Below are 22,290 nucleotides of genomic sequence, written 5' to 3' on the forward strand. Positions count from 1 at the left end.
TATTGACTGTATGTGTCCCCTGGCCAGCAACCAGAGCCCCTGGGGGCCCACACGGCTACCAAATGTTGTGCCTGATTCAAAGAGAACATAGGGTTGAATGAGGCACAGTGATTAAAAAGGCTCTCCACCCTACCAATCACTGTTGTGGCCACAAGAGGCTGTTCCCTCCCTTAGAGCTGTGGGACATCAGTGATGTCACTCGTGCGCTTACAGAGCAGGGAGAGAGTTGACAGCAGAAGACTACAGTACTGCAACCGCGCAGCAGGTAAGTATGGCTTTTTTTTCTTAATTATAGAGGAGGAGACCTATGTGGGTGGGTGGGGCTAACTCCTGGGAAGGATGTTACCTATGGGGGTTGGGGTATGGAATGTGCTGGCTAACTGAAAAGGGGGTACCTAATTTTGAGGTACATTTGGTGGTGATGGTGGTGGGGTGTCTAACCACCAGGAGGATTACCAGGGAGATTACTGCTGGGGAAGGGGGTGGCTGCATGAGGAATACATACAGGGGGATTACCTAAATGAGATGGTACTGGAGGGGATGCCTACATGGAGAATAATACCTTCTATATGAGGGCCCTAACTACTACTATATGGTAACAGAGGGAAATAATAACTATATTGGGCCACAGAAGGTCTAACTACCATATGGAAGCACAGAGAAGCTGGAGGTACAGAGGGGCCTGACTACTATATGGGGGTGCACAGGGAGGGTCTGTCTCCTACATGGAGGTAAAGGGGGGATAATCTAATATGTTAGGGTATAAATGGTGGCCTTTTTACTATATGAGAGCTAAAACTGAGACGAGGCATCGCCAGGAGAAGTCTGCATGATGGCCAAGCCAGACAGAGTAAAAAGGGAAAGCAAACCACCTAGCAAACACGTCATTACATTTCATGTGGAGGATACGCCCCCAGTGCTTTTTCTGGCCAAGCATGATGGGAATTGTCATTTTTAAAAATCTGGAAGGCGGTGAGTTTGACCCCCCTGGTATTAGTCATTAGGGTGTGATGGTGGTGTTGAGGTATTACTCGTAAAATTGTCTTATGTTAATTATAAATATATATATATGTAATATTATTTTTTACACATCCTAAAATTTGCTGCAGTCTTTAGCTGTTGTGTGTGCCCCATGCCAGGCTCATCAACAATGGTTAATAATCTATAGTAAATAGATATCATACAGTAATTATACCATTTAGTTATGTTGCAGTAGTCTGGCTTTTTTGTATATAGGTTATTTAGTATAGTTGCCTTAGACTGCATGGGACTATTTATTATTACCCAGCATTTGTACCATACAGTTACTCTATTGGTTATGCGGGTTCACCCTTCAGGTGTTGCCTCTTTGGTCACTGACCATCAGCTATGGTGCAGTCCTCATGCTGCCCAATAGAAATTAGACAGATAGATATGAGATAAAGAGATAGAAGAATGGATGGATGGAAGGATGGCTAATTAGAAAACAAACACAGCGCCATAGCTGCCCCTATGTTGTGTGTGGTACTACAACTTGGTTCCATTCTCTTTTAGTGGAACTGATCTGCACTACCACATCCAAGCTTTGGAGGAGAGTGGCGCTGTTTCCGGAAAAAGACAGCTATGTTTTTGCAATGCTGGATAACCCCTTTGATTTGTACATGGTTATATATGTGACATGTAGAAAGTCTTTCCCACTGTTCTCAGTCCTTGTTCACTATAAATAATGTAGTAGAAAATACCCTTCATTATTCGGAAAGCATTGTCATCTACTGAGGTTCCCTATGGGTAACATAATTGATTGGGGGCCCACTGAGACTCACTTGCCCCCCCCCTAGGCTGAACCCCTAGCTACGCCCCTGCCTTAAGGGGAAGGGTCAGGGATTAGCCAACGTTTGCCCTTTTGTCAGCAGATTTGATCTTTTGTGTGGCTTTTTTTTAAATGGCAGCACAAGCGATACAGCGACTGGGCCTTGTAAAGACACTGCAAATATGCCCCATATCAGGTTGTGTAAAACGACCCGTAGTTCAGATCTCTGTATAGGGGTTAAATGTTGAAAAGCCGTGAATCACTAAGACTCCACTCCGCAATTCGGTAATAAGCCTAATCTGTTGTAACCCAGGGGATAGGCCTTATGTCCCATTCATATGGTCAGCCCTTTAACTGACCACCTTAAATGATGTGTAAGATGGAGGAGAGTAGTTATTACTCTATATTTACAGTGCCAGGTCTATATATTTGCATTGTTATTATGTGTAAAGGCTTTCACAGTACAGACTCACTAAGAATCGAGTAATCATAATGTGATTGTTATGGAGGCAGGAGTGGCATCGCTCCCACATCTTCCTGTTAATTGCTGACTTCATTGCTTTTCCCACGGGACCTGGTGAAAGCGGTTACCATGGAGACTTTATCCTGCTCCTGCTTCAAAGATCTCGATCTGTCTGACAATACAAACTCTCCTTGAGATGTACATAGAAGAAAAAGGAGAAAATTCTTCAGATCATAGAAATTTTATTCTTAAAATATCACAAATTTTTTTTCACCCCTTTGCCGTGAGCATAGCTTGGAATTTTAGAAAGTAAGCTACATTTTAATTGTATTGTTGGATGAGAGGTTTATGCTTATCCATGAATTATTAGAATGCATACATCCACTTACAGTAGTTTTTTTTATATCTTTGTGGCTGCAGTTGTGATAGGTGATGGGGTGCTTACAGGCCTCTGTTACTACACTAAGGCCTGACATTGTGGCAGGGTTACCTATCTTGACTCTAGAGTGAAAGGAGAACGATGGCCATTTTTAAAATTCAGCAGCCGGCAGGGGCAGGGGGGAAATGGATTACAAATAGGAACGTTTCTCTCCCCGTGCCCAGGGTGAGTAACAGGACCCCCCAGTCGCCAGCCCCAGTCACTGAATGGCTGAGTGGCCAGTTCATCAGCGTTAGAACCCGTTGGGGTCCCTGTCGCTCACCGCAGGTGCAGGGAGAGGTATGTTTGTACTTGTTTTTTGTTTTTTTATCAGATCGTTTTTTATTGAAAAAAAGTTTTTTTCAAACACAAAGAAAGTGTTCTATTTTCACCCTCCGTTAAACGGACAGCAAAAACATAGTGTGAACCCCGCCCTAAGGACAAATATTCCCCCAAATGGTGCCATTAGAAAGTACAACTTGTCCCGTGAAAAAACAAGCCCTATGTGGAACTAACACAATGTTAAGACATGTTAATCAAGGGGGTTGGTCATGAAGGGAGTTAAAAGGGTCCACCTGCCATCACCACTGAACCACTGTAATAGAGCAATACAATGCAGGGCTATTCCTATCTCCAAAGTAAAGTATACAAGCGTCAGGAGCCCACCCTCTTGTCACTCCCTATGCTGTGAAACACAAACTGTATTGGAAGAGAAAACTCCTTCAGACAAGTTGTTGAGTCATAATGGGGCTTCCTGGCTAAACAATACAACAAATGATATCAGGGGAGAGATGGATTAGTCAATTACCTTATCCCTTTTGGAGAGATTAAAAATTCTCTGCTGTCCTCTCTCTGAGCTCTACAGGCTGCTCTTTCCTCCTCATGACTTGGTGTTTCCATATTGCGTCCAATCATTTACTCATGTCCATGGTCCAGTAGTCTCGTATTTATCTTTTTTTATTGGCTGGAGAAAAAAGGGGCATTAACTGCTGCAAATACCTCATACATTAAAGAGGAACTCTGGTGAAAAATGACTTTTTTTCAGATCAACTTGTGTCAGAAAATTAGATAGATTTGTGAGTTACTTCGATTTAAAAATCTGAAGTCTCCAAGTACTTATCAGCTGCTGTATGTCCAGCTGTATGTTTTCTGGAGTACCCCTTTAAGGGACAGACAGGTTACAGACAGAGTTTTCTATTGAGTTTCACCAGCTAAACCTATCCATGCATGGGGGGGAGTTTTATCAAACTGGTGTAAAGTAGAATTGTCTTAGTTACCCCTAGCAACCAATCAGATCCCACCTTTTATTTTTCAAAGAATCTGTGAGGAATTAAAAGTGGAATCTGATTGGTTGCTAGGGGTAACTAAGACAATTCTACTTTACACCAGTTTGATAAATCTCCCCCTATATGTGTATAACATTGTCACTAGGAAAGAAGTGTTTTCCAAATTATTTGTCCAGGGCCCCCACCAAAAGAATGAGCTCATACTGTTGATAGGATAAAAAAAATCCACATCCAGCGAGCTATTTACGGACATGTGTGCTTTAAAGGGGTAGTGCGGCGGTAAAGAATTATTTACAGAATAACACACATTACAAAGTTATACAACTTTGTAATGTATGTTATGTCTGTGAATGGCCCCCTTCCCCGTGTCCCACCACCCCCGCCCGTGTACCCGGAAGTGTGGTGCGCTATACTCACCTGTCACGTGCCGAAACCCATCTCCGATCTTCATTCAGTGACGTCTTCTTCGGCGGCCGGCGAACAGCTTCGTCTGTTCCGAATGCCGGCCGCCCTCTGCAGCGTCATCCGATGCTCAGCCGCGATTGGCTGAGCATAACTGTGCTCAGCCAATCGCGGCTGAGCACAGTTGTGACGCGGCGGAGGGGGGACGGGCGGCAGCGACTCGGCTGTCCGTCCGAAGATGACATTTGGCACAAAATGGCGGACGGCCCTCGACACGGATCAGGTAATGTATAATGCACCAACACTTCCGGGTACACGGGTGGGGGTGGTGGGACACGGGGAAGGGGGGCGATTCACAGACATAACATACATTACAAAGTTGTATAACTTTGTAATGTGTGTTATTCTGTGAATAATTTTTTTGCGCTGCACTACCCCTAAAGTCTGCTTCTTTTGACATCTTGTAAGTGAGACCAGAAAAAAGACTGCAATTACATAACAAATAATCCAAGCTCACGAAAAATGTTAATGCCTTTCACATGCTCTTAGGACCATAGGTGCTAGATTTTAACTAAGTTAATTTCACACATGATCGCTTTACAGTCTCTTAAGTAGAAGGTTCAGTTTTGTACTATTCACCTTTAGGATATGTTCACACACTGTATAACAACGCCGTTGCTTAGCTGGCCGAACACGGCAGGTATTTGTATGTTCCTGTGGTCATCAGAGCTCTGACAGCCTGACGAACATTGTTTTCCATATGGCCCATTGGGGGTGTGCATTGATTAAGCATTGATTTCCATACACACCATGGATAAACAGACTGCATCCGTTTGTGCACAGAAGATTAATAAGGACCGCTGTACGTTGTTTAACATACTCCGTTTGGTACGTTGTTCTAGTTCAGGGTAATCATGGTTCTTTTGCGTGGGGCTAATTTTCAAAGGTTCATTGAATTAAATTGAAAAGATGATGGAAGAATGGTGAAAGAAATAATCTATGTCTGAACAACGTATATAATTGTTCACTAAATATTGGCCGCAAATTAATGACATGAACAGCAGCTGTTATTTAATGCGTTGTGTGAACTAATGGCAATTGTATACATAGACCTCAATGGAAATAATTGAAAACTGAAAAAATTATGCGATCGAGAGAATCAGATCTGTTCTCCTTACAGGTCTGGGTATCAGTGACATAATGACATTGGTCACGGCTCGGCGCTCGATTACTAGAGGTTTCAGTAGCCCTTAGTAATCGAGCACCAGATACAGTGCTGGCCAAAAGTATTGGCACCCCTGCAATTCTGTCAGATAATACTCAATTTCTTCCAGAAGATGATTGCAATCACAAATGCTTTGGTAATAATATCTTCATTTATTTTGCTTGCAATGAAAAAAACACAAAAGAGAATGAAAAAAAGTTCATTTTACACAAAACTCCAAAAATGGGCCGGCCAAAAACTGCTAACAACCACTTCCGGTAACCATCAACGATGTTCTTACAATGCTCTGCTGGAATTTTAGACTGTTTTTCTTTGGCAAATTGCTCCAGGTCCCTGAGATTTAAAGGTTGCCTTCTCCAAACTACCATTTTGGGATCTCTCCACAGGGGTTCTATTGGATTCAGGTCTGGACTCATTGATGGCCACTTTAGAAGTCTCCAGTGCTTTCTCTCAAACCATTTTCTAGTGCTTTTTGAAGTGTGTTTTGGGTCATTGTCCTGCTGGAAGACCCATGACCTCTGAGGGAGACCCAGCTTTCTCACACTGGGCAATACATTATGCTGCAAAATTTGTCGGTTGTCTTCAGACTTCATAATGCCATGCACACGGTCAAGCAGTCCAGTGCCAGAGGCAGCAAAGCAACCCCAAAACATCAGGGAACCTCCCCCATGTTTGAATGTAGGGACCGTATTTTTTTCTTTGAAGGCCTTATTTTTTTTTTCTTGTAAACTCTATGTTGATGCCTTTTCCCAAAAAAGCTCTACTTTTGTCTCATCTGACCAGAGAATATTCTTCCAAAAAGTTTTTTGTTTTCTCAGATAAGTTTTGGCAAACTCCAGCCTGGCTTTTTTATGTCTCTGGGTCAGAAGTGGGGTCTTCCTGGGTATCCTACCATAGGGTACCTTTTCATTTAGACGGTGATGAAAAGTACGCGTTGACATTGTTGTACCCTCGGACTGCAGGACAGCTAGAACTTGTTTGGATGTTAGTCGAGGTTCTTTAGCCACCATCCACACAATCTTTAGTTAAAATCTCTCGTCAATTTTTCTTTTCCGTCCACATCTAGGGAGGTTAGCCACAGTGCCATGGGCTTTAAACTTCTTGATGACACTGCGTACGGAAGACACAGGAACATTCAGGTCTTTGGAGATTGACTTGTAGCCGTGAGATTGCTCATACTTCCTTACAATTTGGCTTCTCAAGTCCTCAGACAGTTCTTTGGTCTTCTGTCTTTTCTCCATGCTCAAAGTGGTACACACAAGGACACAGGACAGAGGTTGAGTCAACTTTAATCCATTTCAACTGGCTGCAAGTGTGATTTAGTTATTGCCACCACATGATTTTCTAAGAGTGCCAATACTTTTGTCCTTCCCCTTTTTCATGTTTGGTGTGGAATTATATCCAATTTGTCTTTTTGACAATTCTTTTTGTGGTTTTCCATTGAAGACAAATTAAACGAAGATATTAATACCAAAGCATTTGTGATTGCAATCATTTTCTGGAAAAAATTGAGTATTAACTGACAGAATTGCAGGGGTGACAATACATTTGGCCAGTACTGCACATAGATCAATGCAGTATATTTACTGTATTGATCTTTATGAGCAATCAGTGTATTGCTCATAGAAGTCCCCCAAGGGAACTATAAATTAATGTGAAAAAAAACTTCTTAGAATAAATAATCCCTTCCTATAAAACTGTTGAAATCACCCACCTTTTATAAATAAAAAAATAATAAACATATTTGCCATCTCCACCTATGGAATCACAGACTTTTGATCACATCAAATCCAGAAAAATTTTAATAAATAGTGATCAAAAGGTCACATCAGTCACAAGATATTGGAACGAAATATACACCAATCCTTTAGATTAGAAGAGTCACACACATTAGACTCCTTAGTAAATGTCCCTCTTAGTTTTTTTTTTAAAGGTTTTAATTTTTTAAAAGCAGTCAATTAAAGAGTTAAGTGTCATTGGCTTTTTAAAATCGTTTGACATGTTATAGAGACATGTCAAAAGTTTTGATAATTTTGGATCAGAGTTTTCAGGCCCGTACTGATCGTGAGAACAAGTGGGTCTGCTCAGTCCACTCCCTGCTCTATTTCAGTGAAAGAGTCGGGCTCCATAGACTTACATTATGAGTCCAACTCATCACTGAGAGAACTGCACTGAGCATGGCCTTCTCCCAACTCATTTTCACAATCGGTGTGGGTCTGAACACTCACACCCGGACCGACGTCTCTATGACATGTCAGAATATTTTGACACAACAGTGACACTTTAAAGCTATATAAATTGCCTATCGTAATTGTACTTTGACTTGGGGAACATAGATAACTTGTCAGTTTTAACACAGGACAAACGGTGTTTAAAAAAATCACTAAAAGGAAAAAATGCGAAAACGAAAATTGTCTGTTCCCTTGAAGGGTTAACTAAAATGTGGAGTTGCATCGGCTACTTTACTAGCTTTAATTTAACTTTTCTCTTTTTCTTCAGTGTGCTAATTTTCAGTTGGTGACCAAAGTATATGGAAGAGAATATTGGAGTATTTCTATGGAAACAACTTGTTGTTATGACAGCAAAAGTATGGAATAGAACATTCGCTACAGCCCTCTTGATCTCGCTATGTGAAATGACCAGAGTTTATTACAGATATGTTACTGTAAAGTCTAGAAACAAAATATCCTAAAGTTGTTGGAAAGTGTAAGGAATAATATACCTGCGATGATACAATCTGTCTTGAGTTTCAGAATTACTTACATTGTGTGGGTAGGATAGTTTAGAGATGTTCAGAATTAAAATAAAATTACATTTCCAGAATTATGTAACCAGGTATCAGTGGAGGTCCATTATCTGTGACCCCCATCAATGACTTGGGGTCCTTTTAGATGTATATATTTGTTGGCCACTGGGGCTGCAAATGAGCCTGATCAGCCAAATAGGCATATGTTTTCAGTGCCTTTACATGGCACGACAAATCGAGGTGCCCGGGCTGCACAAATGATCCTTGTATTGTTCGTGCAGCCTGGGAAACTGAAGGCACAGATACAGTATGTGTATATCTGTGCTGTCAGTTTTAAGATCACAAGTAGCAGTGTATACTTGTATCACCGCTGGCTGTATCTTCGGGCTGTCGCCTCCTCCAGAATGATTGACAACCGGAGGAAGCAGTGCCTGAAGATACAACCTGAGGATTTTAGAACTTCATTGGGGCTGAGAATTAGACACAACCCTTGGACAGGTGTGACATGGATTTTAAAAGCAAGCAGTTATGTGGTCGGGAAAAAAAAAAACTAAACAAAAAAACTATAAATACAAAATACAAAAGTGCAAAAAGCAGGACTTTGTATGCCATCTTGTTGTAATCCATGCTGTCTTTATTTGGTTATCCTACCACCTGTTTCCTGAGATATAAGGATTTTACTCTTTTGAATGACTTTCTGCATTTTTCCTGAATAGTCAGGTAGACGTGAATGTCATTTGTTATAAGGTATTATGGCATGAATCAGGGTTAGGGTAACACCGCTTTTGATTAAATTTTATTAATTTACACACATTTTTGAGTGAGAATTAATTTAATGATTTTAACGTCCACACAAAATATGTGAACAGGAGCTGGCTTTTTCATTAGTAGAGATGAGCGAACTTCAAGCACATTCAGGTTTGTTTGAACCCGAACTCTCTGCATTTGATTACCGGTGACTGAAGAAGTTGGATGCAGTCCTACGGATACCTGCCTGGAGCATTCCTAATGATGAGGAGGGTGGGGAGGAGGGACAGAGGGGTGGTGCAAAGTTAGGGCACAGATACTCCTGTTTGACACAGGCTACAATTTTAAAAGTTGTCTTTTTAGGACAATAACTGCACCACCTCCTGAACGGACCCCAGAACAGATCTTGGATTAAAAGCAGCTATCCGAAGGTACAAGTGGTTTGGGGGGGGGGGGGTCAGATTGTGGGTGCAGAGTCGCTTTAAAACTTTTTATTTATCTACCTCATCGCATCAGAAAATAACATCATATCTTTTTCTAAAGTTGTGTGGTTTTTACCAGCGCTTTATACATTTTTTTGGAGGATGCAACAAAAGAAGCTTAGCACGGGTAGCTGTATAACCTCAGGTCAGTCCTGCGGTTAGTGTATATTGCTGGAGAATCCTTTTTCTTTCTTCTTTTCAATTAACTTCTATGATTAATTATGCACTAGCCAAATATACAATTGTCAAAACCTCAAACTCTCCACAAAATTATCACATTGCAGAAAATTGCAGAAAAATGAGAGCAGATAATTATATTTTCCACTTGCAATATTTCAGGTGAATTCATTCGCTGTCTCCCTACAGTATGTGTAGAAAACTAGGACACCTGATAACCAAAGGGCCCATTTAACAAGACTCTCTGTATTCACTGCTGGTGATGCTATACCTGGTGAAATTAACCTGAAATACTCCCACAAACTAATAAGAGACAAACTCATTCCCAGGCAGGAAACCATTGCAGTGGAACCTGGAGAACAATAAAGACAACAAATAGTTCTCTTATCCAAAGCTACTGTATATTCTCCCTTCAGCTATACTGGACTACAAGAAAGCTTCTACAATTGAAAATAATATACAGTGGTTGTTGAGGGAAGGGTCAATTGTTCTACATATGGTACCACTTTTTAATACCCATTAAATAAAGTGGAAGTAATAAATGACTGTAGTTTTAGAAATGATTAGGAAAGCATATGTAAAAATAATTAACAAGAGTATGTTTATAACTAGATGGGCATTTCCAGGAGAAAATACATAGTACATGAAAAGAGGACTTCTTTTCTGACTTACAGAGTGCCCTCTTAAGATAAACTGTAACCCTTTAAAGACCCATGACATTTATTTTCGTTGTGAGTAGAGATGAGCGAACCTGGAGCATGCTCGAGTCGATCCGAACCCGAACTTTCGGCATTTGATTAACGGTGGCTGCTGAAGTTGGATAAAGCCCTAAGGCTATGTGGAAAACATGGATATAGTCATTGGCTGTATCCATGTTTTCCAGACAACCTTAGAGCTTTATCCAAGTTCAGCAGCCACCACTAATCAAATGCCGAATGATCGGGTTCGGATGGACTCGAACCCGAACGCGGTTTGCTCATCTATAGTTGTGGGTCCTTAAAGGGTGTATTAGGCGGGCTCTTTGGTACCGTCCCTTTAAGAGCATCTTTGGCACTGGCCCTTTAAGGGCAAATCTGTTACCGATTCTTTAAGAGCGACTTTGGTTTATAACTAGATGTGCATTTCCAGGAGAAAATAAATAGTATTTAAAAAGAGCACTTCTTTAATAGTGACTTACAGAGTGCCCCCTTAACATAAACTGTAACCCTTTAACGACCCATGACATTTAATTTTCGTTGTGGGTCCTAAAAGAAGTGAGCTCTTTGGTACCGTCTCTTTAAGAGCATCTTTGGCCCTGTCCTTTTAAGGGCAACTCTGTTACCGGTTCTTTAAGAGCGACTTTGGAAGCGGCTTTTAAAGAGGTTGTCCAGAAAAAACTAATTCTTCCCCTATCCAGGGATATGGGAAAAGTAGGAGGACGCTGGGGGTGCAACCTCTGTACTCCCTGCCGACCTCTGTATCGGGCCTCAGCGCTGCCGGTCCAGCACCATGATGTCCACTCACAAAGGAAAAAAAATACGGTGAGACAGCTGGAGAAACTATTTTGGTGGGAGCCCAGTAAATAACATTGTGGGGCCTGACTGCTTTAGTTATGGTATGGTGTGATTAGTAACAAAAAAGGTATCATAACTAAGTAAAGAAAGCAGGCACAGTGTATTAGTACAAGTATTTAGGTTGCTCAGATGTGTGTGTAATAATGGGGGGGCAGCTCTGGGATGTTTACATACAATGATTTAGTGACCCTAATCTCAATACTATCTGATCGGGCTGCAGTCGGTGCCATGGCAAGAAAGCTGATCCTGCACTGACCAGAGCATGGAACTCACTGACAATAAAGACCATGTTAAATGACACGATTTTCCAGGGAAAGGGAGCGCCAACCTGTCAGCTCAGCGCTCACTTCTCCCTCATTCCCCACTCACTATTACATGGACAGACAGCAAGAGCTAGAGAAGCAGCCTGAACAATCCTTAAAGCGACTTTGTACCTAGAATCTGACCCCCCAAACCGCTTATACCTTCAGATAGCTGCTTTTAATTTATTGTTATTGTCCTAAAAAACAACTTTAAAACTGGCAGCCCTGTGCCCAACGGCCGTGACCTAGATTGTGTATGCATTAGGCTGGCACACCCTCTCTGTCTCTTCTCCCCACCCGCCCTCATCATTAGGAATACTCCAGGCAGATTGTCTTCTAGGCACATGGGCACCTGTGCAATGTTCAGACAAGAGAAAATGTTCTAGTGGCATTCCTAATGATGAAGAGGGTGGGGAGGAGGGACGGAGGGGTGGTGCAAAGTTAGGGCACAGATATTTTAGGCCACGACCGTTTGACACAGGGCTGCCAGTTTAAAAGTTGTTTTTTAGGACAATAACTGCATCACCTGCCAAACGGACCCCAGGACAGATCTTGGATTAAAAGCAGCTATCTGAAGGTAGTGGTTTGGGGGGGTCAGATTGTGGGTACAGAGTCTCTTTAAATCGTTTGGGCAGCCCATTGAAGTCAGTGGAGGTCCTATTACATTATGCATGTCAGCTGATCTATGCTTTTCAAAATACACCAAATTACATTACACCAAAATGATTATCTGCCTGATCAGTCGGTAATAGGCCAAGTAAGGACGATAATGATTTAGTTTAATAGGGCCCTAACCCCTTAGCGTCCCAAGACGTATCTGGTATGTCATGGTGGCGCTGGGGGAGTTCAGAGAGGGGTCCCGCCGGGCACCTCTGAAAGGCAACGCTCCCGGCTATTGCCGCGCCGGCTAATTAAGCACTTCAATGCAGCTGTCAAACATGACAGCTGCATTGAAGTGCTTTACGCTTCACATCCCTGGTGTCTAGTGGGACAGATCTCCCCCCCGCAATGCGATCGCGGGAAGGGGATCCGTTCTTCTGGCTGGGCCGGGACTCAGCGTTGCAATGACGCTGATCCCGGCTCGGCAATAGATTGCTGTGGCCTGCAGCAGGCCACAGCAATCGATCACCGATCTAATGGATCTTTGTTGTGTAGATACACAGCATTGATCTCTATGAGAGATCAGTGCTGTGTATATACAAGTCCCCCAGGGGGACTATCAGTTACAGTAAAAAAAAAGTAAAAATGTTTTTTTTATTAATAAAAAATCCCCTCCCCTATTAAAAGTTCATATCACCCCCCTTTTCCTATTTTATAAATATAAATACATAAATAAACAAATAAATAAACATGTTTGTTATCGCCGCACACGTAATCGCACAAACTATTAAATTATCACATTCCTGATCTCGCACGGTAAACGGCGTCAGCGCAAAAAAATTCCAAAGTGCAAAATTGCACATTTTTGGTCGCATCAAATCCAGAAAAAATGTAATAAAAAGTGATTAAAAAGTCGTATATGTGCAAACAAGGTACCGATAGAAAGTAAACGTCATGGCGCAAAAAATGACACCTCAGGCAGCACCATAGACCAAAGGATAAAAGCGTTATAAGCAGGGGCGTAGCTAGGATTCATGGGGCCCCATGAATCATGTACGCTCCCCTATCCCCCCCCCTCGCCAAACACAGACAATGACGCACATATACACACACAGAGGCACCATTAACATATATACAGATACGCCACTGACATACACACATTTACACTAGAATGTGATGACACTAGTGCTGATGTATACACCATAAGTAGACTGTATACAGGGAAATCATCTCAGTGTAATAAGAAATACTCAACCAGAAATACGTCATCAGATGCTCAGCCGCGCATGGCTGACCATAACTGTGCTCAGCCAATCGCGGCTGAGCATCGGATGACGCTGCAGAGGGCGGCCGACATTCGGGAGAGTCTGAGCTATTCGCCGGCCGCCCGAAGAAGACGTCACTGACTGAAGATCAGAGACGGAGGTCGGCACGTGACAGGTATGTATAATGCACCAACACTTCCGGGTACACGTGCGGGGGTGGGGGGACACAGGGAAGGGGGCGATTCACAGACATAACATACATTGCAAAGTTGTATAACTTTGTAATGTGTGTTATTCTGTGAATAATTCTTTACCGCCACACTCCCCTTTTAATGGTGGGTTCTTTTATTAGAGCCCAGCATTAATAGAAGCTGCTGCAGAACATCTTTGGGAGCAAACCTGTCAATCACTTGTGTTACTACTGACATACACAAACACACACATATACACCAGTGCTACAGACATTGCTGACATACACACACACATATATACACCAGTGCTACAGACATTGCTGACATACACACACACACACACACATATACACCAGTGCTACAGATATTGCTGACATACACACACACACACACACATATACACCAGTGCTACAGATATTGCTGACATACACACACACACACACATATATACACCAGTGCTACAGACATTGCTGACATACACACACACATATAGCCACAGATCAGGCCCGGATTGGTAATCTGGCGGGCCGGGCAAATGCCCGCTGGGCCGCCAGATTACCAGTCAGTGGGGCCGCTGGTCCTGCTGTAAACTTGCATCAGCCCTCTGCAGTGGCTGAGAGAAGTGTGGCCGGCCGCCGCGCTGTTCTCTCAGCCTCTGGCAGTGTGACTGGGCCGGAATCTTCCTCCCCTGCTCCCCCCTCCCCTCTGCCTACTTCCCTATACCTCAGCATAACGGAGGTGCCGCACAGGCCGTCTGCTTCAACTTCCTCTCTCACATCTGACGTCATTTCCTGCAGGGGATCAGCTTCCTGGAGGAGAGAGGAGAAGAAGTTGCCCCACGCTGCAGCACTGAGAGGCTGCTGAGGTGTCAGTCAGAGGGGGGCCCGGGCCTGTCATCTGCCCCCTGCTGGGCTGTGTGAGGAGGCAACCAAGTCTCCCTCCCCCTCACAGTGATTTCATCATCTCCTTCCTGCTCTGCAGTCGGAGGGGCAGGGGAGAACCATGCTGGCTGTGAGGGAGGAGGACCTGCCAGGACCAGAGAACTAAGGAGCTTAGTGATGAGAAGTAAGTGATTGTATGTGTATGTGTGTTACTATATGGAGTGTGTTCAAGTGTGTAATGTACACAGTATATGTGTGTACAGTATATAGTGTATGCATGCCTCTAGTATGTGTATGATGTATGTATATGTGTGTTCAGTATATAGTGTATGCATGCCTCTAGTATGTTTATGATGTATGTATATGTGTGTACAGTATATAGTGTATACATGCCTCTGTAGTATGTTTATGATGTATGAATATATGTATAGTGTGTGTGTGTGTGTGTAGATGTGTGAATAGTGTATACATGCCTCTGTAGTATGTTTATGATGTATCAATATATGTATAGTGTGTTTGTGTATTTGTATGTACAGTTTATAGTGTATACATGCTTCTGTAGTATGCTTATGATATATTGTATGCATGTATGTGCAGTAGGCATATGTGTATATACTTTTATGTTTGTACAGAATGTTCTCATATATGATATGCATGTGTATAATAAAATTGTGCCTTCTTATTCTGACATATTGCACATACAGTATTACATATTTTTTGTATATGCAATATGGCAGAATATGAAAACACATTTTTGTATGAAGGAGATGCTGTCCTAGTTTATAGTCTCCATTGTGTGACAGGGATGCCATGGGTTGGTTGTAGTGTGCCCATCCCAGGGTATCGGCAGTACACAGCGCTACAGAAAGTGTATGCTGCCAGTGTTAGACACTTGCGCTGACATGTGACCATACCTGAACTGTAGCGTCAGCACAATCTGTTTAATGCCGGCTACATGTGTACGTACGTATGTATATATATATATGTATGTATGCACAGTGTGTGCTGGGTGTTTACACCACTGGAATAATCTGTAATAATCTGTAGTTAAAGGGGTAGTGCGGCGGTAAACAATTATTCACAGAATAACACACATTACAAAGTTATACAACTTTGTAATGTATGTTATGTCTGTGAATGGCCCCCTTCCCCGTGTCCCACCACCCCCACCTGTGTACCCGGAAGTGTGGTGCGCTATACATACCTGTCACGTGCCGACTCGTCTCCGATCTTCAGTCATCAGATGCTCAGCCGCGATTGGCTGAGCATAGTTATGCTCAGCCAATCGCGGCTGAGCATCTGGTGACACTGAAGAGGGTGGTCGGCACTCAGGACGGTCGGAGGGATTCGGCCCGGCCGTCAGAAGACGACATCGCTGACTGAAGATCGGAGACGAGTCGGCACGTGACAGGTATGTATAGCGCACCACACTTCCGGGTACACGGGTGGTGGTGGTGGGACACGGGAAAATGGGCCATTCACAGACATAACATACATTACAAAGTTGTATAACTTTGTAATGTGTGTTATTCTGTGAATAATTGTTTACCGCCGCACTACCCCTTTAAATGTGACTGTAAATATATGTAGGATTCCATAGACAAAAGTCCAGCACTTTCTTCCTATGTAATTATATTCACATCTTTATTGTAACTCCCTGATACAAGACGCCATCACCATCACATGATGCAGTTGTTGGTAACAAGGGTGTCTTACATTATGGATCTGTTATGAAGCTGTGAATTCTAATACACCAGAACGAGGTGCTGGACTTTTGTCTGTCAGGCTATGTTCACACACACTTTTTTGAGCCATAAGCCGCATTCACACGTTCCGTGTTCTGCACGGAACATGAATGTGGAATGCCTGTAACAGACTCTCCCCCGCCCGGACAGCATCTGTGATAAGATGCTGGGAGCGGGGGAACTGTACAGATATGCGCCGCACTGTAATGACAAAGCCGCACGGCTGCTTCATTACAGCATATCTGTACAGTTCCCCCGCTCCCAGCATCTTATCACAGATGCTGTCCGGGCGGGGGAGAGTCTGTTACAGGCATTTCACGTCCGTGTTCTGTGCAGAACACGGAACGTGTGAATGCGACCATACAGTAGCTGCTCATAAAGTCCTAAAAGGTCCATAACAGTTTATTATGTTCAATTAAACTTGATATTAAAATGGCTGTTTGCGCACACATGTAGTGACTTTATGGTCATAATCATCACTACAGAATTTAAAAGGATAATCCAGAATTAGAAAAACATGGTTGTTTTCTTCCAAAAACAGCGCCACCCTGTCCTCAGGTTGTGTGTGTTATTGTATTAGAACTCAGCTCCATTCACTTCCCTGGAAATAAGCTGCCTCTTTGCAAAGTGACACTAGTTGAGGGGCTATGCAGCTTTTAATATATCATCCGGTCATCAGTATTGTTCTATGGATAGTAGTCTTCAGCTACTACAGTATAAGCAGGGCCTGTGTGGGCCGCCATATCCATACACTTCATATATTGTTGACCTGGAGTGTATTTTTAATAGTGTCACCTTCATCTTCATGTTAAATTTATTATTTTATTGGGTATTAACAAACACAAATTTTTAATAATAGGGTCACGTCCAAGGTGTGAGTGGGGCATTGGCCCTTTTGTTAGGGAGGCCCCAGACACTTTGGCAAAGGTTACTTTGTGAAGCGATACACTTGGGTATGATGCTGGAACAAGGATCCTAAAATGTTTGTCTGGTAGATCCTACAGAGGGGAGTCACGGCCGGAGAAGTCTTCATGATAGGCGAGCAAGAAAAAGAGAACAACTTTAGCAAAAACGTCACTTGCAATTCATGCAGAGAAGACGCCTCCTGTAAGTCACTGGATGTAATTGCACTATAAACACTCCTTTTATAATCATCCTTTTTATTACCAGCTGAAGTGTCACAGTGACAGCCGCAGCACCGCCATGTATGTAAATCAGTCAGAGCAGGAAGGCTCCTCCTCTGTGACACTTCAGCTGGTAAAGAAAAAGGATGATTATTAAAGTTTACACTGGACTAAAAGTCCTGTCACTGATACTGTATCTCCCCCGCACCTTTCTACAGCTCTGTACCTAGTATGGACCTCACAGATTCCCGTACATACCTAATCTATTGCGGATTTGGTGCTGCTGAAATACATAAATATGCACAAAAGATTTTTTCTTTTTTATGTGTTGATGGTAGGGTTCAATATTTAAGGAAGTAGTGAGTAGAATTCGCTACAGCATGTATAGTACAATGCTATCTCTAATTTATAAGGAAGGATATAGTATGTGGGCTGCTGAGGTTTGAGTGCCAGGGCTGATTTTAAGTCCCAGTCCGGCCCTGCCACAGATACATACACATACTGACATATAAATATATACACAGATACATACTGTATATACACACACTGACACATACATATACCCACAGACACATATATACACTCACTGACACACATACACAGCACTAACAGCTCCCAGGCCCCCTCCACCTCCTGTAGTCCGGGCTGATGTTCACATGGAAGTATTCAGGACCTTTGGGTCATGTGACCCAAAGGTCCTTCATCCCTCTCATGTGCCGTGCAGGACCTGGCAGGTCCTGCTCCTCTGTTCAGCCCGCTCACCCGGCACTACAGTGAGGGGGCTGAACAGTGAAGTGGGGGTCCCTCTTTCTCTCTGGACCCCTAGGGGTACAGTGGTCGGTACCTAGCATGAAGGCAGGGCAGGCTTCCTCTGGCCCCCTTCCTGCAGGGGCCCCATAGCAGTCACCTTCCCTGCCTTCATGGTAGCTACGCCACTGGTTATAAGCCTGGGAATAGAGCGATTTTAAGGAACATATATTAGTTAACAATGGTTTGAATTTTTTAAAAGCCATCAGATAATGTAAAAGTTATACATGTTACATATCGTTGTAATCGTAACAACTTGAGGAACATGCATAACAAGTCAGTTTTAGCATAGGGCAAACGGCATCAATGCAAAACTCCCCGAAATCTAAACAAATTCCTTTTTTTTCAATTTGACAGCGCAAATGATTTTTTTCTGGTTTCGCAGAATATTTTATGGAAAAATAATGCCTGTCATTGCAAAGTACAATTGGTTTCGCAAAAAATAAGGGCTCATATGGGTCTCTCGGTGAAAAAATGCAAGCGCTATGGACTTTAAAACATAAAGTGGAAAAAGCAAAAGTGCAAAAATGAAAATTGGCTTTAATCTCTGCATGTAAACCCCTCATAAAGCTGAAAGCCAACATTACAACCTTCCAGGGGTGCAGTGCAGGCATCTTGTGATCCTACTGTTGAAAATTTACAAAATGCTTCTTTCACTGTGACTTCACTATGTGCACTGTGAATTCTTAAACATTTAATGCACTTTTAGTTCATTTGATGGAAACCCAATGATCCCATAATATGGGATCCATTAAATGATTCCACTGTTAGGATGTGTTCACACCTACAGGATCTGCAGCAGATTTGATGGTGCAGATTTGATTCTGTGTTCAGTTATTTAAATTAAATATGCTGCAGATCTGCTGCGGATCCGCAGCAGAAAATCAGCTGCAGATCCTGTAGGTGTGGACGCACTATTAGGCTTCCTGCACCCATAGGCTATAATGGCATCCATGCATCATTACCATACACTATGCTAAGTCTACTATGCCACTACATCCTTTATTGGCAGTATACTGACCTATATCATTCAGATGTGGGACACTTTTCGTGGCTCCATCTAACAAGGAACCCCTATTAGTAAGTTTAAAGAGGTTATCCGGGTAAAAAAAAAAATATTCTAAACAATCCCCCTTCCCCATACCACCCTATCTCTAATATACATGTGTAACCTATCTTGCACCCTTTCCCAGTTTTTTCTCATAATTACCTGCTCTGGATGTCTAAAATCATCTTCTCTGTGTCCTCTCTGACAACACACTGCTCCCTCTTCCCCCCTCCCTTTGTAGACACAGGGCATGTGATCTCCTCTCTGGGGGCTGGGTTAGCTGTCTTTTGACTTATTAACCCAGCCCCCAGCAGTGGGCAGGAAAGAAAGCTAAGGGGGTGAGTATGCAAACAGACTAATCAGGGAGATGCATGATGGGAAATGTAGTTTCCTGGCTGGAGCAATCTTGAATATAGATCAGCTAGGTTCAGGAGCATTTATTTTTTTAGCTCTTAGGTGGATAACCCCTTTAATGTCTACTTTAAAAGATTTTCTGACATGCATGCTAAGTGCTGGGAAAAAAAAGTGAGGATATTGGGCTGTTCTGCTAATAGAAGTGATAAAAGAATACATTGGGCTCATAGTTATCAGTCCAGTGTATTTATAAGGGGAGTGCTCCTTTCAGCATTGATAGATTGGCTAATACGAGTTGTGGGTGTGTGTTCATTAAGAGCCCTGGTCTAGGATCAGAGTTAATTTTGTGGCCTGGTCTGAGCTCCAAATTTATTTGTATAACTACAGTAACTGACAAACTAAGGAGCTTAAAGAGTACCTGTCACAAAAAAAACTTTTGACATTTCATCAAACATGTCAAAAGTTATTGATCACAGTGGGTCTCACTGCCGAGACCCACTGTGATTGGGAAAAACAGCCGGGGAGAGATGGCGGCAGCAGCTTCTTGGCTGGCTGGTAATTCTGTCAATTTATTCTCATAGACATACTGTTAGGGCCCCCGGGAACACAGAGACACAGGACAAGTGGGCCCTATGGCTAAGACCCCCCACACTGTCCCTACCTGCTTGTAGAGCAGGCCCTAAATGACCGTCCGCAACTGGGCGACGTTCCCTACGCTGCAGTAAGTGCAAACACTAAACAAGACGAGACAAACTAACACAATAAAGAATAGTCGGCGAGCAAGGTTGGCAACAAACGGGCAGCAGAAGTACAGAGTCAGAATCCACAAGCAAAGTCGAGGTCACGAAATCCAGGTCAGAAACACTAATAAACATGGAACAAGGAAAGGTACAAGGAACTAAACGCAATAACAGACAGTAAACAAGGTACACGGTGAAACAGAAACCAGAGACAATAACCAGGTAACAAGAGGACAAGGCAAGGAACACTGAACCAAAAGACAAAGGCAAGAAACAAGCAAAGGGATCAGGAACTAGGAATACAGACAATATCACAAAGGCTGGATCTAGCAGAACAGACAAGCTGCAAAACTATCAAGAGCCCTGAGTGAAGGGAGAGAGAAGCTTATAAGGGAACAGAAGTACCGGACTCCAAACTGATAGGCTGAGTAGAAGAAACACACCAGAGAATCACAGAAAACCAGAGGAGAAGAGACCTGTCAATCACACCACAGCAGACACAATTAGTGAACAGACCACAGCAAGGAAGGTGCAGGGAGAACTAAGAAAACATGGACCGGAACACAGAAGACACAAACAGAAAACACAGTAAAACAAGGAACGGATCATGGCCAAAAGTGAAGTCTTTGGCGCAGAGGTCGAAACTTTGCAGCAGAGGGTGGCACTGATGCCTTTTCAGGCGTGATCATGACACATACATTGTGAGAATGGAGATATGGCCAGAAAGTGGATAGTGTTGCGTGCCATGCTCTCTCCACAGCTATATATCCTGATATCACTGGGTCTCAACAGAGAGAACCACTGTCATCAATAACTTTTGAAATGTCCAAAGTCATTTTTTGTGATGGGTACGCTTTAAGATGAGGGGGGAGGGGGCGGTGAAATGAATTTGGCTTAGCCCCGAGTGCAGGAAAGGCTAGCTACACCTCTGCTCATATGAGTCATATGGAGAAGCTACTCATAAATACCATCTATACATTGCAATCACATTTTTTAAATTACACAAATACATACAGTACTGTGACATATAGTAAGTCATCAATTTGTCCAGTGTTTGCTATGAAATTGCTTAGAAAGTTGTACGGAATGCATTATCATGGAAAAACTGTATTGCCTCAGATCACGGAGCAAACCACACGAGAAACAACAAGTATCTATGAAAATTGTACTGAATTATTAACAGTAACAGTGACCATAGTTCACCTTTTAAAATAATCTAGCCTTTGGCTGTGTACTCTGCAATTATAACACAGCCTAATTGTTATCATGCAAACAAATATTTTAATTAATCTTACATCTCATCCAGTGATGATGAATGGAGATGACTAAACCCTCATTTACCAAGAGACTGCAGAATCAGATTGTGGAGTAACTCCCATATTAATCACACAAATCCATTAGCCAGAAGGACTACAAAGGGCATCTCACTCTTAAAGTGTCACTGTCGTTATAACTGTCAAAATCTAAATCAGCAGGGGATGTGATATAAAGCAAGTTTGCAGTTTTTATTAATTATTGTTTTTTTTTTTTAGATATCATACCTTATAACAAAGCTATACCTACTTGTATCCAGGTCCAGTCATCTGAAGGCAGCTTTTTAGTCCTGTGCTGGTTGGAAAAAAAGAGACTAAACACAGGAAGTCCTGGTCATCTGCACTCATGTGATTGACAGATGCATTGAGCCGTGACACTCTGTACTGGCCAGGACTTCCTGAAGTTGTTTTTTTTTCCCTCGCTGATCAACACTCGTTTGAAGTGCCTTCAGAAGGCTCGATGAGTGCCCAGGCCGCACAAACGATTGCTGTATCATTCAAGCAGCCATTTAAAGGGGTATTGCACTCAAACATAACATTTTCATATGTTGTTGCCCATGGTTAGACTAACAATTCTTTTCATAATAGTTATTATCTATCCAGTCTCCTTCCCCCAGTTCGGAGCTGGTGCT

General features: G+C 42.7%; 1 protein-coding gene across 1 annotated transcript in view; it reads right to left on the reverse strand.

Annotated features, from left to right (window-relative positions):
• WDFY3 (WD repeat and FYVE domain containing 3) overlaps nucleotides 1–14,717 on the reverse strand; it is a 230,262-nt gene extending 215,545 nt beyond the window's left edge. The window contains exons 1-3 of the mRNA XM_069978200.1: nucleotides 14,370–14,717; nucleotides 3,479–3,634; nucleotides 2,263–2,442 (exon numbers count right to left, since the gene is read on the reverse strand). The gene's annotated coding sequence lies outside the window, so the exon portion shown is untranslated. The remainder of the gene's footprint in view (nucleotides 1–2,262; nucleotides 2,443–3,478; nucleotides 3,635–14,369) is intronic.
• Between the last annotated feature and the right edge of the window lie 7,573 nt (nucleotides 14,718–22,290).

This window comes from Dendropsophus ebraccatus, chromosome 7, assembly GCF_027789765.1.
Source record: "Dendropsophus ebraccatus isolate aDenEbr1 chromosome 7, aDenEbr1.pat, whole genome shotgun sequence".
In the NCBI taxonomy this organism is placed as follows: domain Eukaryota; kingdom Metazoa; phylum Chordata; class Amphibia; order Anura; family Hylidae; genus Dendropsophus; species Dendropsophus ebraccatus.